Source organism: Equus quagga, chromosome 9, assembly GCF_021613505.1.
Source record: "Equus quagga isolate Etosha38 chromosome 9, UCLA_HA_Equagga_1.0, whole genome shotgun sequence".
NCBI lineage: Eukaryota > Metazoa > Chordata > Mammalia > Perissodactyla > Equidae > Equus > Equus quagga.
In genome coordinates, this window is record NC_060275.1 from 18,084,019 (window position 1) to 18,101,551 (window position 17,533).

The 17,533-nt window shown below is 45.8% G+C and overlaps 1 protein-coding gene across 8 annotated transcripts in view; it reads right to left on the reverse strand.

The window, feature by feature from the left end:
• ZNF532 (zinc finger protein 532) overlaps window positions 1-17,533 on the reverse strand; it is a 108,537-nt gene that overhangs the window by 90,186 nt on the left and 818 nt on the right. Inside the window, exons 1-3 of one of the 8 annotated variants that reach the window (XM_046670950.1) lie at window positions 17,459-17,528; window positions 15,790-15,871; window positions 15,596-15,705 (exon numbers count right to left, since the gene is read on the reverse strand). The gene's annotated coding sequence lies outside the window, so the exon portion shown is untranslated. Of the gene's footprint in view, window positions 1-15,595; window positions 15,706-15,789; window positions 16,881-17,394; window positions 17,529-17,533 lie in introns of those variants that run through there. The other 7 variants (XM_046670948.1, XM_046670951.1, XM_046670952.1 and 4 more) reach the window with 7 other exon arrangements.

Here is a 17,533-nt window from a genome sequence, read left to right on the forward strand (position 1 = left end):
GGCTAAACTTGTCACCATTAATAAACTTCAGGAAAATTCATTACAGCTTCTGCCTGAAGTGGGTTATTTAAATAGTTTTATGATGGGAAGCAAGAAAAAAACTTCTAAATTTCTCCACTATTAGTTAGATATAAACTGCTTTTTTTTTTTTAAATGAATCATGTTTGGTGAATTCCAGTATTTCAAAACTAAGAAATCACTTACTTACCCATCTAAGTATTAAAAACAAAGGCTTCCTGGTTTCGGAGTAAACCTCATAAATGCTTTAGAAGCATTCCTTTAGCATTTTACGAATACCACGCTTTTTAGTAGCATCTCTACAATTCTAGCTTAAAGCAAAGTACAGATTTTCTAAATTGGGAGTCATATTTTGAGTACAGAAAGGAGAACTTCAAAGTAATTTTCCTTTGTCATCTGAATAAGCCTTCTAAATTTCTGCACATAAATCCTAAATCCTGCACAGAAGCTTTTGTCCCTGAAACACTCCAATGAAACCAGCAGCTCTATTTGCTGTTTCTTCTCATTCATTTTACCAGCAATTTGTTCTTATTTGAAATACTAAATAAAACATTTGCAAACATTTTTGAGACATCCAGCATTAGAAAACATGGAAGAGAAAACTCGTAGCTGAAGGCATCTTGCACTTCTCTGGTTTTCACAGCTCAAGGACGCTCGCTTGCTTGCTTCCCTCCGAGGTCTTTCTTTTGGAATTTTTACTACCCAAAGTTTGGAAGTATCATCCTTGCTACAAGGCTTTAAGTCAGTGATTCCCAAGTGGGGCAATTTTGCCCCTCCTCCTCCACCACCACCGATATTTAGCAATGTCTAGAGACATTTTTCGCTGTTACAACTTGGTTGGGGTGAGGGGCACTACTGGCATCCAGTGGGTTAGTGAGTAGAGGCCAGGGATGCTGCTAAACGTCCTACAATGCACAGGACAGCCCCCACAACGAAGAATTACGTAGCCCCACAAGTCAGTAGTGCTGAGGCTGAAAAGTCCTGCTCTAAGTGAACAGAGGCTTTCCGCTTATCACCCTGTCCTCCTCCCAATCCTCCTAAAATCACGATAAACCTGCTCCCCTCAGTCATCCACACCAGAGCCTTCTCCTAGCATGGAGATGGTGGCAGTCACTGCTCCAGCTCACCCCTGCCCCTTCTCCCACCAAGGAGGAAGGGTGTGGACATCAGGGCTCCCTGCATGGTCATCACAACTGTTCTTATATTCCAAAAGGATGCCATCGCCTAATCACTAAACAATTCTCACAGATACCAATCTCACTTCAAATACTTTTGGAATTATGAACTGTAGGACTACTTTCCCTCATGAAATATGATGGAGAGCATCTCCCAAGGTTATCATTTCACAGCAAGCCTACTGGCTGTTGACTTTTAAAACAAACTCATTTAACAGTTCTCTTCCTGGAGTAGATAGAAATACACAGAGAAAGAGAATGAATTACATCATTTCATCAATCACTACTTTATATTAAAAGGAGAATGGAGGAAGCTTTCTTTATATTCCTCACAAGGCCCTCTCTCATTTTTCATTAGTAATTTCATCAGAGACAACCAACAGCTTGGAACGATGTTCACCCAGGAATGCTCCTCCTTTTACCAAACTTTCCACCAAAAAGGGGGAAGAAGGGATTCTACAGTCTAGGAATTTGGGAAATGCTGGGTTAAATACACACACACACACACACACACACACACACACACACGCACACAGAGCTTTCCTCGCTCAAGGCTTCTCTGAACTTTCAAGAGCGAATGTGAACTTCCAGTGTGAATCTTCACTATGGGGATCCAGGGTTGGGAGCGCAACCCAAGCTCATTTGATGCTGGAGGCTTTCGGAGCAAGACATCTCTGGGCCATACTTGAAACGAGGCTTAAGTAATTATTCTCCTTGAGAGGCAGTATCAGGAAACAGGAGTGCATTCTAGAGTAGAGTGTGAGGCAGATGCTTCCTGCCCATTTTTCTGAACAACTCTTAACTCCATGATTTTCTTGGTAGTTCCTCTCCAGGGGCACGTTCGCATCAACCAAAGATGACTTAAGGAAAGAACGAGTGAACGAATCTCCAAATATGGAGGAAAAATAATAAATAGGTCTTTCTAAAGGGGCTCCGCCTTAACTTCAGTGCCACAGAAATGGTTATAAACACGTTGTCCGGCTGGTTCTACATGTATTGCCGAAAGGAGGCTATTCGTGGTGTAAAATGCACAGGCACACAAGTAGGCACACACATGTACTGTAAAGGAAGAAAAATCAGGAAAGGGAGCAAGGTAACTCTTACAGTTTACCTGTTTTCAGTAGCCACAGTCACATCCATGTCATTGGGCAAGCAAGAAACATCTCATGGATCCTGACAATAGGAGAAATATTGGTTGACCCAGAAACAGTGGCTTTGAACCACAAAGATATTTGAGCCTGCCACCAGCCAGCTGTAGAAAGGACACCTACCTATAAACCACAGTACGCTGTAGTGGTTAAAAGCATGAGCTTTGGAGTAAGACAAATGGGAGTGAGTCCTGGCTCTTCCCTTTGAAAGTTACAAGTTTCTGAACAAGTTACTCAACTTCTTTAAGCTCCTGTTTTCTTTACTGTAAAATGGAGATGATAAGATCTACCTCATGAAGCTATTGTGAGGATTAAATAAAACAATCCAGGGAGGTGCTTACTACAATATCTGGAATATGAGAAGTACTTATTAACGTGAGCTATTATAACATCAAAACAAGACCAGCAATAGGATTCTAGCATAGAGAAAGCCATAGAAGGAATTAAGCCATAACTGATGCTCCCCAAAAGGTGATGATAAGAAAGACGCCGTCAGAAGTCCCAACAAGTACATGGGATATAATAAAGAGCATCCTTAACCTACGTGCCTCTTGCAGAAAGGCAGTCCAGCAAGGTCTTCCAAGAAGCAGAGCAGATTCAGACTCTAAGGACAAATTTTTTGAGCACCACATAACCAAAGAAGTTACAGCTAAATTTGAAAGTCCACCAGGAGTCAACAATATCCTAATGCTCAAAATTAGAGGAACAAAAAAATTTTCTTTTTTCTTTTTTCTTTTTTTTTGAGGAAGATTAGCCCTGAGCTAACTACTGCCAGTCCTGCTCCTTTCTGCTGAGGAAGCCTGGCCCTGAGCCAACATCCATGCCCATCTTCCTCTACTCTACATGTGGGACGCCTACCACAGCATGGCGTGCCAAGCAGTGCCTTGGTCCACACCCGGGACCCAAACCGGCAAACCCCGGGACTCGAGAAGCGGAAGGTGCAAACCCAACCGCTGCGCCACCAAGCCGGCCCCAAAATTTTAAAATTCTATTGAGTCATCTAAATCAAAACCATTAAAGCCTAATTATTCCTCAAGTGCTAAACTATGTGTTTAATCTTTCCCAAATTAACATAGGCCAGATAAACCAGACTTGCATTCTGCCAAAGAGATATAGGCCTATGAGGGGCCCCAAACATACATCCATACACACATATACCTACCCACCTGTGAGAAGCCTCAAATACACATCTGTGTACCTGTGAGACCTAAACATTAGGTTTGAACAATTCCTCCAGCCACTTGGCCAACTTTCCTCCCTCCAGTGTCCCAGTCCAAAGCATTACTCAGACACTCAGCAGTTGCTATGCATTTATGGAGCAAATACTGAAAGCTAACCATTGTTTTTGTGATTTTGAGTAAATAGAAAATAGAGAAAAGACTCCATTTCTACACTCAAAAGAGCTCAGGCTCCTTGGCTATTATACTGAGGAATGGTAAAGGATGTAGACTTCAGGTCAGAAAGACCCAGGTATGAATGCCAGCTCCAACACTGACTGGCAACTTATTTGTTCCTAAGTTCACAAGCCGGGGCCTATCCGTTCATCTCTCGGAGCCTCAAGGTCCACAGGCATCAAACGGGTTCAGGCCACCCACTTGTCAGGGTTGCTATGTGGCCTAACCACTCAGAAATCAAAAGTGGCTTCAAATAGACACAGTTTCCTTAGCCACACTTTCCCACAGTGACCAAGTCAACCTTCAGCTAATCCTCCTTGGAACTCTTTTTTTCATCATTTCCTGGCTCAAAATCTCTGTCCTAGCCAGAAAGCTATGCTCAGCATCCTCTGAACACGTTTTCTTCTTGTGCCAAGTGTTAAGCTTCCCCATTATTTCCCTCCTCAGAACAAGTTTCCCATTTTGTCAAACTCCATCCCTCTCCTTTTTCACAATTCCCCCCAAAATTTATCTTTATCAGAACCTCTACTTAGATCCAATCTTTCCTTTTTTGTATTCTTCCTCCCACTTCTACCCTTAGAATCCAAATGAGCATGTCAGAAAATAGTGCTAAAAATTAAGGACACAAATTCAATTTACCTATGGGTAAGTTATTTTCTGACAATAATAAATTAAGGCAAAGCTAGAGACTGCACTCCCAAAACACTGTAATCATACAGCAACTCTGTGCTCCAGGCTGTAAGAAGAACAGGCGAAAGATGGGATGAAAATCCATCCCTACCAGTGAAAAACACCAACAGTTGATCAACAACGTCATTTTCATATATGAAGAAGAGCACATTCTATAAAAAGGCAGCCCTCCTGTCATTGCCTCCTTTTTGCCTACACCGTGTTAAACTTAGCTAGCAAACACGCACAGCTCATTTCTCATGGCCTTTACCCATTCACTCAATGGTTCTGCCGATGTCTGAACAAAGGCAGCCACCAGGTTTTGCTCTTACAATGACATTGTCTAAAAGGCACCACGTTGTAACATGAGGAATGCCTTGACGGGACACCAGAGATAGCTGAGGCTGTATGGCATTTGCCTTTATGACCTATTGCAGTAGAGCCCTAGGGCAGTGTTTCACAAGCCCACTGACAACTCCTGTCACCCACTGAGGGTCAGCAGTAACCCTGCCCTCCAAGCCACAGCTGACAAGACCAGGACAAGTTAGATTTTTGGTCTTGAGACCTGGATATGGGACTGAGAAATACAGACGATGTCCACCAGTAGTATAAATGAGGACGTGGAAATACAGGGGCTGGGGGACAGTCGTATTCACCACGGGCACAGGAAAGAGAATTTAGTTCTACCAAGGGAGAGGAACGAAGAAACCACCGAGGACGTGGACGTGAACAGAGTACAGAGTAAGCTCAGTGCAAGATGACGTCTGAGTTCCTGGTTTCCAGTCCTCCTAGCAGCAGCTATGGCCTTATAATCAGCTCCCTTTCTTTCGGTGTTAGTTGGAACAACTGTGTCTTGCTCATGTGTTCTGTAAACCCCACACACACCAAATAATCCAGTGTTTTAACACCTTCCCATGTGAATCTTGCCTACAAGGAGCTACTGCTTCTCCCAATCCATACTCCTCACTCAGCCACCTGAGCACCAGGTGTCCTCAGTCACCATCCTCCATGAAGGCTGCCAGTAAGGCTGGTTCTGGTTCAGGTCTCCAGTGATCACTGGCACTGGTGTCTCATACTGTCCTCACTCACTCACTCCATAACCCTTCCCTAGGCCTCTCCTGGGAGCACAGAGACTGTTCATGATGCCCGATTCCTGCTGTGCTGCACTCCCACACACCCATTTGTTCCACCTCCTTGTGCTCTCCTGCTTCTTGCTAGTTCACTAGACTTGTGACCATCGGCCTTTGCTTTGCCTTCTCCGCATGCCTATCAGCCTAGTCTCTGACTCCTCACTTACCCTGACTCTGGGCATGCTCCAGTAAAGCTTCTGACTCACTACTCCACTACATTATGAATTAACCTTCAACTCAGATTAACGTCCACAGTTCCAACCCCGTTCTCCAGGGCTGGCCCCACGGCCTTGCACGTCCTAAAGGCCCAGCCTTGTCCCTATTCCCCCAGCCCCACCCCACCCTGGTTCCAGCAATCTGACTCCACAACAGCCACAATCACAGGCACAGGGCAGATACTCCCACCACGCCAGGCACAGGAAGCTGCACAAAACAGGGAGCTGACAGATTCAGCTGACAATAAATAATATCCAACGTGCCAGATTCATATTTACACAACTCTCAGCGTCCAATGTCCAATAAGATGTAAAATTCAACTAAGATTTCTATAAAATGGGGCTTTCTTGTGGAAAGATGGGGATGGTAAACTGTCACATGTAACAGATATCATTTTATCCTTCCAGCTTATTTAATCAACGTGCATTCCCAAATTTAAAAACACACTAAAGTTTTGCCCAGTCTCTTACGGTTCAAACACATAATACACCAAACTCCTTCCTGAAAGTCAATTTCTTGTTTGGCCCAGGCCCCAGGGTGACCTTCCCCAGACATCTGGATCCAGGGACTGCACGTGGCTGTCTTCATTCTGTGCTGAGGAAGCATGTGATGTTGATTAGCCATTCTTCAACTCTGCTCTGTGACGGGGTTCATTAGAACTCCCATTCTAAGGAAAAGTCACAAGTCACCCCAATTCCTGGTCAGGTGTGGAGGCAGAAATAGTAGCAGGCCAAAGCTCAGGGCCCTCATCTCTCCTTAGATGCTGAATCCCTGAACCAAACAGGCAGACACTCTTAAGTGTTGATTTAAGGCCTGCGAGTCTTCATGACAATGACTTATAATGGGTACCTCTGCCAAGTACCTCCCAGATCTAATCTCAATATCAAAATTATCTTGTCCTAGACTATAGGTGTTAAGGGGTCAAGATAATAAAGCTGAAGTAATACAGGAAGAGGAATAAACTGAGGAGCCCCGTGAACCCAGAAACCAGTGTTCATGCCAGAACTGGGCATCTATGACCAAGGCCCAGTTCTGACCCCATCTGAACTCACTGGCATTACATAAAGCCAGAGGGTGAGGCCCTGTAGAGTCGGACAAGGCTTGGACAATCAGATAGCTCAGGAAGTACAGGCAGCGGGTCCAAAACCAAGGGCAACAGCAGAGACCCTTGCTACCCAAAGTGTGGTCCATGGACCAGCAGGCACATCACCATCACCTGGGAGCTTGTTAGAAATGCAGAATCTTGGAGGCAGCCCTACTAAATCATTGTCTGCATTTTAATAAGATCTCCCAGGCAATGTGTATGCGAATTGAAGTATGAGAGTGCCTTCTTGACAAGAGGGGCACCCAGAATCAGTTGTAGGACTCTGGGCAACAGGTACAGGGCACCAGCAGCAAGCAGGAGCCCTTATTTGGGAAAAGCGTAGGGAGCAGCAGAACCACGGAACAACTTCAAAGCCAGAGAGACCCCGGTCCAAATCTAGGCTCATTCACTCACGAGTGGTGCAATCCTCGGCCAGTCACTTCACCTCTCTCACTGGGAGTGTGAGTTACACCTCACAAAGGACAGTAAGTGCAAAGCATCTAGCACACAATAAACTTGCAATAAATACTGGTTCCCTTTCCATTCTGCAGCAGACACCAATCTGGCATGGCTGTCTAGACCCTGTAATCCAGAGATGAATTAGGAACACCTGGGAGAGAAAAAGGTCCCAACTAGGGGATAATGAGCTTCTCTAACAAGGAGACCCTAACTCAGTTCTCTGAATACTGGAGGGCACCAGAGAAACTTCACTGCTAAATCTATTTAGATGTCCATGCAACATTCCAGACCAGCACTCTCCAATAGAAATAGAATGAAAACCACACACAGAGTTTTAGATTCCTTTGTAGTCGTATTTAAAAAGGCAAAAAAAGGGGGAGGGTGAAATATATTTTACTAAATGGTATTTAACCAAAATATCCAAAATAGCATCATTTCAACATGTAATCGATATAAAAAACCATTAATGAGATATTTTACATCCTTTTTTTGTGTGTGTGTGTGTGTGTGTGTGTGTAAATCTTCAAAACCCGGTGTGTACTTTCTGCTTACAGCTCATCTCAGGACTAGCCACATGGTCAGCGCTCAATAGCAGAGTATGGCTGGTGCCTACCACACTGGACAGAGCAGTTCTAGCCAGAGAGATCCCTGGATCCCTTCCCCACTCAACAGTGTACCGTCACCAAATCCCAGTGTGCAAGTTATGAATACCCGGTCACAGTCACGCAAGCGTGGGAAGCAGCGGCCAGGGGACAGCGACAGAGCAGAGGCTTTAGCTAACTGGCCATATTTCACAATCAAGTTATTTGTTTTTAAAACTCTGGTCACCATAAATTACACCAATAGACAGACAATCTAGACTACAGCCACTTGCTGATTGGGCTAAATTTTTCTAGGAGCCAAGACAGTTGAAGCACAAGATAACTACAAATTCATCCAAGATTTTCCAACTAGAAATGGAAGTACAGCCAAGTAGGAACAAGCACACTCCGCTTGCCCACATTTCACCCACTTTTAACCAGATACGGGGCAGCTGTAACGGAAAACCTACAGACAAGGCAGGAGACATTCACTGTGTATGTTTTCACGGCCAAAAAAAAATCTCCTTACAAACGAGGTAAAAGGTAGGACAGAAGAAACAACACGCTCCAAGACAGAAAAAAGAATGTCAGGGCTAAGACCCTTCTCTTGAAACAGGAAGGCTAAGGAACAGAGCAGCTAAGACTTCAGGGAGCACTTACCACGTACCAGACACTCTGCTAAGCACTTTCCGTGCATTTAATCTTCATAACAACCCTCAAGCAAGTATGGCTTAGAATTTCAGTAACTTGTTCAAGGGCCCACAGCTAGTCCGTGGCAGGACACTGAGAGCTACGCAAAGGCAAGTAACAATCTCCACGGCCTAAGCACCCAGATTTAACTAGAACACTAGGCACAGCCAGCGGTCAAGCCAGAGACCTCAAACTACCTCTCCCACTCTTACTACATTAAACCATCACAACTGCTAAGGACCAGCTTATCAGTGAGGACTGTGTGAGGCTGAACTGCAATAACTCATGTTTTCAGGTTCACATAGTATAAGGACTATAAATATGAGCTGGCTTATACAGCATCAAAACACACACGACAAATTTTGGAAGGCAGAGAGAACGCAATGATGGACACAGCCATAGACCAGGAGTCCGAGTGCTGGGTTCTAGTTCCAAACCTATTAAGTACTTGCTGACCCCTCTCTCCCATTTTGGCTCACTGTAGAAAATGAGGAGATAACCATAAATAGTTGAAGTATTTCCAGCTAGGTGATCTTTTTGAAAAAAACAAACAAAAAACAGTAGGCTTTGAATTTTCTAATCTGATAAGTTTTTCAACAATTCTTATTCTTCAGATCCCTAGAAAGAATTTGTTCCTCACAGAAGAAAATTATCAAAATCAATACCCAGTAGCGGACCCATGAGTCAGCCTTTGGAAAGCAGGAGTATGTGTCCCCAAAAGAAAAGGCTGAGTTGAGGAAGCATTCAAGAACTACCACCTTCATTTTATCCTTTGGTCCCTGTGAATCCTTCAGGACGCCCGGAATCTCTAATTATGTAAAGCTGTAATAATATCTGACCGAAAACAAAACGGTACAAAACCTGCATTTTCAGACCCCAACGACCATCGACCAGAGGATACTTAATAGGGAATCCTTGGGACAGCTAAAAAGGCCACTCAGAGTTTGTCTAAAAATTCCTCCAGTCTCCAGATTGAGACTACGCAGAATCTGCTCTCCGTCCTCATCGTAAAGCGGGCAGAATTCAGAACTTCCCGTCCGCAGAAGGGGACTCAAAGAATTCTTTCAACTGTATTTATCGTTGGAACAAAAAATGTTTCTCAGCACTACTTTCAATTTACTTTGATTTTCTCATCCTTTTTAAAGGATAAATAAAACAAAGACATCTCTTTGTTCCTGCTCCCTTCCAATTTGTGTCCTCACCCCAGTGCCCAGTAAAAATGTTTAAGTCTTTGCGACACGCTATTTCTAGCGCCATCGCTGGCGCAGATACAGACTCTCCTCCCTCCATGATGACTGAAATCAGGACAAGCTGGCTAATTACAAGGGCCCTTGACTGTCTCAAACGTCTCCATTACATATTCTCACCTGGGCCGTCTTCAACTGCCACTTCTAATCTGAGTATCATCAGGGCCTTGCTGTCTAGCACCTACTTGTGGCTTCTCTCAGGCTCCTCCACACCCTTAAACACCTTCCACGGTTTCCCCTTGTCCACCACCTGTGCTCCGCCAAGGCAGAGTAGCCCAGTGGTGAGAAGCGGACTTGAAATTCTGCCTCTACTACCATTTATGAGCTGGTAGACCTTGGCCAGGATCTTTATCTCAGTTTCCCCACCTGTACCATGGAGATACTAGGATACAGCTCATCTCACTGTTTCAGTATTAAATATATGGAAATACCCGCCACGATGGAGTGCAGTGTCTGCAGGTGTTAGCTCCTACCATCACCTCCTACCTTTCTGGAAATGTTTTGCCATCTGACTTTCTAAAGCATGTATTTTAAGTTCTTCAGCATCCCTCTTTCATTTATAGTTTTTACTATATAAACCATTATCTTAGGGGATCCCAAATTCAGTTCTTTTTTACAATTTTCTTCTACCATCTCTGTTTTATGCTAACGCCTCCCAATCTAAGCCTCCCACCCAAAAAGATGCAGGAGGCGAAGGACACCTCCCTGGACAGCTCAACCCAAACTCACCTCACTGTTATCAAGCCCCTCCACCTCCACCTGCCAAATCTATTCTGCCTTCTGAATTCAGTATCACAGACAGAAACCACCAGCAGCCAAGAAACCTCAGTGAGCAACCTTGGAGGCATTCTCTGCTCCTCCCTCTCCACCATTCGCCACAGCTAATAAGGTACGACCACACACACCCACCCCTTAAGCAGAAGCCGCCCATCACTCCATCCCCACTGCAATGCCTTGGATCAAGCCCTCCACTTCTCTACTGGTTTGCTGCAGCGGTCCCCTCATTTGAACTCCCTGCCTCCAGCCCAAACAGCCTCCATTCCATCCTCACGGTAGCGCCCCAGGATCTCTGTCATTAAAAGTCAGTCTTTCTGCCTATGCTGCCCACACTCAAACTACATAGAAAGATCTTCAGAAGTCTGCCCTTGACAGCCTCCTAGCTTCATCTTCTATTCTCCCACACCCCACTCTCGCACCCCTACTTGCAACAGCAAGCTCTCTCAGTGCCTTTCCATACGCTGCTCCATCAACTCTGGGTTCTTCCCCCATGTCTTTGCCCGCCTTCCATATTCTTACTGGTTTTTCACACTTCAGCTCAGAAGCCACCTCCTCAAGGGCTCCTCCCTCGACACTTGGCATTAGGTGGCCTAGTCCCATCCCTATCATAGCATCTGTAGGCTCCTTCCCACTAGATTTTCTTCTCTAGATTCCTTTTCCCTCCGTACCCCCAGTGCCCAGGCACAAGGTCTGGTGCTTAGTAAACTTACTCAGTAAGTGTCTGTTAAGTGGACAGAATAATCCCCAAATTAACATCACTCCCCACTTCCCAGGCTCTCCTCCCTCTACCTCACCATAACCTTAGTCTATTTGTTCTTCCCAATCCTGAATGCTATTTTATTACTTTATCCTCTAAAAAAGAAAAACCTGGGGGCCGGCCCCGTGGCCAAGTGGTTAAGTTTGTGCGCTCCGCTGCGGCGGCCCAGTGTTTCGTTGGCTCGAATCCCAGGCGCAGACATGGCACTGCTCATCAAGCCACACTGAGGCAGCATCCCACATGCCACAACTAGAAGGACCCACAACTAAGAATATACAACTATGTACCGGGGTGCTTTGGGGAGAAAAAGGAAAAAAAAATAAAATCTTTAAAAAAAAAAAAAGAAAGAAAGAAAAACCTGCTTCCAAAATCTCCCTACTTCATTGCTTTCACATTGCTGAAATGTTTTCATACCCTCAGAAGACATAAAAGCTGAATAATAACTTCACCAATATTTTGGTAGCCAATAAATCAGACAAATTATAATAATAAGTTGATTATGCAGCTAAGATAAACAAAGACCTTTGGTGCCACTTTCCAAAATTTTGATTCTATTATCGTTCAGTGTTTTACTGAACCTGAAGATAACTGAAAAATTAAACTGCCAACTGTTCCTGAAGAGATGAAAAATAATTGCTGTAAGAAATAAAGGATATTTTACCACTTGCAGTTTCCTGTTTCCACTTTTCGCTAATTCCGATTAGTTATGGGTTATAAAGCATGTCATCCCATTACTGAGTGGTCTATTATCACGATCGTCTCTCACGTGTCTTCAGACAATGTTCACTACAATCTCTCCCTTGGAAAGTCCAACTGCAGCTGACAAGGCTAGATCTTCTTTTGTGAGCTATGACGAGCTGAATTTATTTTCATTCACACTTCTAATTCTTACATACTTACCAAATGACCCAGCCATCCCACTCCTAAGTATTTACCAAAGAGACATAAAAACTTACGTTCAGACAAAAACCTGTACGCAAATGTTTATAGCAGCTTTTATTAACAATCACCAAAACCTGGAAACAACCCTAATGTCCTTCAGCCAGTGAATGGAGAAACTGTGGTACATCCATATAGTGGCCTTCAACTGGGCCGTAAAAAAGAAACACAAGTATGGATACACACGACAATATGGATGAATCTCAAATGCACTTTGCTAAGTGAAAGAAGCCATTTGTATGACGTTCTGGAAAAAAACAAATATAGGGATAGAACAAATCAGTGGCTGCCAGGGGGCTGGGGTGGGGAGAAAAGGCTGACCACAAGGGACAGCAGGAGGAAAGTTCGTGAGGTGATGGAACCATTCCCTGTCGATAGTGGTGGTGGATATACTGGGCTATACACTTGTCAAAACCCAGAGAAATACAGCGCAGAATAAATTTCACTGTCTGTAAATTTAAAAATTTTTTAAAAAGTGAATTATTTAATCATGACTTGGTTAAAGATCATCCCCTAAATGTAATTAACACAAAGGTGTGGATTTCCTTAACGTTTACTGTCGCTGTTATTGTTGTGTTGTTATGTATTCTAACGATCAGGAAGAGAGGGGGCACCCCAAATCTTTTCCAGATACTTCCAGTTTCCCCTGTATTGGCAACCTTTGTGAGGATCCACATCAGGGCAACCTCTGCTCCAGCTGTGAACAGCTAGATGGAATTCTACCAAGGATATGGGAAAGGTTATTCAAAAACCACCGGAAGACACACTGCACTCCACAGCCAAGCCCAAGAAAGCATTTCAAGGGAAGAAATAGAGGCGGATGGAAGACTACAAATCCTAAAATTCTAACTCATCCTAATCACAGGTGTAAGGAGAAAATTCCATTTACAGGTTAGCTCCCTCCTTCCTAGATCCTCCTTTAAACAGGAGTCAAGGTGGCTGGGAGCAAGCAATCTCTTTGTAAGAAAAGGGGGGCAGGGAGAAAGCAAAAGTGCTCCTGAACCAGGAGGCAGAGTTCTAACAGCCCTGGATCCAATGCTCTTTTAACATGGAAAAAATGAGTCTAAGTACACAAATGATAAAAACAAGCAAAGGTTCAACAGCCGGTGACACTTTCTTTCCAGTGCCCCCTCATCAGCCAAACCCACACAAGGCCCCTCCAGAACGGATGGCCTGCCTGTCCTCCTTGAAGACTGCCGCAGGCAATCCCGACCAGGCGCTGGGCTCCAGGCTCCAGGCGTGGCTGTCCGCACAGCACAGCAGCAGTGGCAACAGCAACACACAGGGCCTGGCCCCAAGTGTGGGTGCCACCCTGTGTTCCCTCCTGGCTCTTCCAGGAGAGAGAACACTGTTGCTTATTCTCCACACTCTCATTCCCAAGCCCAGAAAACTGTCTGTTGCTCTCCGGGAGACCTGGGCCTGCTACATTGTTATACCTCAGCAGGAGATTGCTACCTGAGACAAACCTCAATCCAAGATGAGCCCCGGGTTGCCGCCCTAGAGAACCAGCTCTCCAACCTCAAACAGCATTTGCAGCTGGAAAGACTGGCCTAAATGCAAACCAAATGCTATTTCCAGGAGCCTCCCTGGGGGAGGGGAAGTAACAAAGCTAAAAACCACAAGAGAGTAGACCAGAACATTCTGTGACATGCAATGCCTTACCCAAAGGGCTTTAAACATATCAAGAAATATTCATTGCAAGGAATTGGCTGTCAAAGTTAAATAAAAATCACTGACTTTCTAAAGACAGGAGTGAAGGACTAAATTATAAAACAGCTTACTGTCTTAAGCTAATTAAGGTTTATCACATTAGCCATCGGAGTTTTAGCTGGCACCAGAAAAGCAGGAGCAGCATATCATGCAACATGGATTGGGATCTGCTTTGCAAGCAGATTTCCGCCACACTCAGACACAGAACCTCTGGCAGTCAAAAATGATGTCGAATTGAAAAACAATTTTAGCACAGTGATTTGTAAAGAATTTTGTTCCATCATGTAAGCTATTTACTGGTCTATCAGTCCACAATTACATTTATCTCTATTAAATACTGCACAGAGCATTCTGAGCTAACCATGCACTCTTCTTCCCCTTTTGCCAGTTTTATCAAACAGTGGACACTCTGCAATCACATGAAAATATTTCTAACAATAAAAACCCTTGCATACTTGACACCCTTCACTTAGTTACTCTGCCCACCAACTGCCAGCACACAACTTAACCGATTCTAAGATACATGGCATTTCTGAGAAGACCATTCTGCTGAACGCAAAAAGAAAACCCCCCCTTCAAAGCAGGGGAGACATTTCTTTTCAATCATGTCTTCTATGAGCTCCTCTTGACTGTACTTTTACCAAACCAGGAGACAGAACTCGTTCCATGAGTTGTTGAGATCATCCTGGAGATGATTCTGGAGCGGCTGGTTTCCTGTTTAGGGAAGTTGCTGGTTTTTTTCACAAGGAACCCCAAGGCAAAATGTTTAGTGTTCCCCTGTCAGCTCCCACTGCCTTTGTTCTTCACTTTCCTAAACTCATTACTGCTTTCTTCTCTCTGTTCAGCTAAAGCCTCTGGTTTTGGAGGGTGCATAAAAATGCCAGCTCACATCTAACTACAATCTTTTAAGGCGTTCGACACTTTTCTATCATCCCCTCTGTAAAGCTTTGAGTTAACTGGCATCTATTCACAGATGAAGCCAGACGACCCGGTTTCCTCCTGGTATTGCATTAGTATTCCACATTAAAATGTATGCCACAAATAATCCAATGGCAAACTCACCGCCAACAGCCCCCAAAATCAATAAAAGCCATTCCACCACTTGACTCGGAGTGAAAAACCTTTCAGGTCAACACAGAGAGCAAGGCAAAAGAAAGGTGGTGAATGCACAAAAGGGAAATCTACCTGCAGACTCCTCAAATCCTAAAAAGGTGACTACGCTGTCTCGATTCGGTGAAGTCCTTCCTTTTCTTGTAATCATCAGGGGGAAAAGCTACATGTGTACTGCTTTAATCTTATGCAAAACACTGCATTCTCCACAAGGCCCTGACGCCTACCATTCTTTAAACTTGCTTCTTTCCAGGCCTGACTCTTCCAAATGACCCGACATATGCGATTTAATGAAGTCATTCTGATTTCGCCTTGACAGCAATACCATCATAAAGTCACTCTAATCCCATTAAACTTGGATAACATTGAGAGTATTTCTTCTCCATCCTGAACCCAATATTACCTCCAGGGTACCAATCCACTGTCAGTCTGTACCTGAATGGAGCTTCAAATAAATACTTAAATTCATGCTCAAAATATCATTCTCTCACCTTGTGAACCTTGACCTTTTGGAAAGACTTTGGACCAATGTTCAGTTACTGTCACACGGTTGCATTCTCTGCAAATATGAAAGGGTTAAGAGCAGCCCCAGTCAACAGGCCTACAAGGAAAAAAAAGACAGCATGTATGCCTTACAGCATCACTGGAATGCATTTATGCTCATTTCCTAGAACAATATTGTTACCTTTTGGCCTTCATAATAGTCAGAAGTATCCCCAACACCCTTTAGTAGCTTCTAAAAGGAAAAGCACAAAACAGAACATACCCTGAAAGAGAAAAAAAGCATGCAAAGTAGCATTCTCCAGCAACAAACAAACTACCATCACAAAGCCATCAGTTCATTTTGGTTTTGTTTTCTTAAAAACAGAGAGAGAGAGAAAGAGAGACTGCATAAACGAAGTGTCCCCACCCTAGCAAGGCACATTGTTTTCTTTAATAAGGGTCATAAATCTCAGCTCCTTGTCCATCCTTTAAGCAAAAGAAAAAGGCAGGAAAAGCCCAAGTAATCTCAGACCTTGCAAACCTGCACATTTCTTTCCATCTTCTCTACACAGAATCTTTTAGGGCTCCATTAGTCACGTACCAGTGCTGTGTGGTGTCTAAGTGTGCGTTCACATACTGTGTTGGGATGGTACCTTCCTGCAAGCTCCTCTGCTTTTGGCTGCCATGAAGGGAGGAAGCTGCTATCCCACTGTAGTAGCTCAGTGACTGCATTGTGTTCAGGAGCTGATCTGCCTCAAACCAGTTTCAGCCGGTTCTGGTCACCCTACATAAAAAAGCTATGGCAACCCTCGCTGAGTTGCCAACAAGTCCCTGAAAATCATCAGCACAGGGGGGATCTCGCTGGGGGTGGCTTTTCCCTGTTAGGTCTTCGTGCGCAGGGGAAGGTCATCGTGTGTCGCCCCCGACCACACAAGCACACAGTCTTGGAAATGCTCACCTCACAAGCACCCAGAGCCCCTCAGGGCCCATCCCCCCCTCCCCTCCACCCCAAAGCCCACCGCAGACACTGTTTCCCCCTCCTTCTCCTTCCCCCACTTACCTCCCACAACCCGGCTCAGATCTTTGTGTACGTGTGTGTCAGTGTGTGTTCTCTGTGTTGGTGGCTGACAAAGAGCCCCCAAGAAAGCAATCTATGTGTCTCCACACTGGCTGCGTCGGCTGCAGGAGCCGGCCTCGGCCTCCTAGCAGAGTGCTGCTGGCTTGTTGACCAGGCTCCTCTCTGCCTGTCACCCCCACCCCACCCAGCCCCCTCCTCCCGTCCCTCTCCTCTCTCTCCCAGCCCTGTCACCACCACCACCACCACCACCAGCAGCCCCCCCAGTCTCCTCCTCCTCCGACCTTCTCTTCTTTCAAGCACCTGGGGGGAGCAGTCCAAATCCCTTCCCCTCGGGGCAGAAAGCTGGGAACGCCTGGGGTGGGGTGGGGGGGCAAGTCAAGCGGCGGTGGGAAAGAGGGGGACAGAGGCCTTTGAAAAATTCTCTGTGCGCGGCCACGCTGGAGGGGGGAGAGGCGAGCTGCTGCGCTCACGTGGCCCCCCTCTCGGAACCTGCGGGGCCTAGCACACCGGCTGGTCCTCGGCCCCCCACGGAAGCTGGCGGGGCGCGAAGGCCAGCAGTCCCCCGGGCCGGGGTGGGACAGGCCACGGCGGGCAGGCCAAGGGGCCTGAGCCTCCCGCGCTCGCCCCGACCCCGGGTGGGCCCGGGCCGGCGCCCCCGCCTCGCCCTCCCCGCCCGCGCCCCTCGCTCTCGCCGGCGCCCGCGCCCCCCGCCCGGCGGCGCGCACCCACCCCCGGCCCGGGGTTGGCCTTCGCAGCGGTCAAGCCCGGGCGTCTGGGCCGCAGCTCGGATGACCTTTGTTCAGCGCGGCGCCGCCGGCTGCGGCTGCTCTGGCTGCTGCTGCTGTCGTCGGAGCGGCGGCGGCGGCGG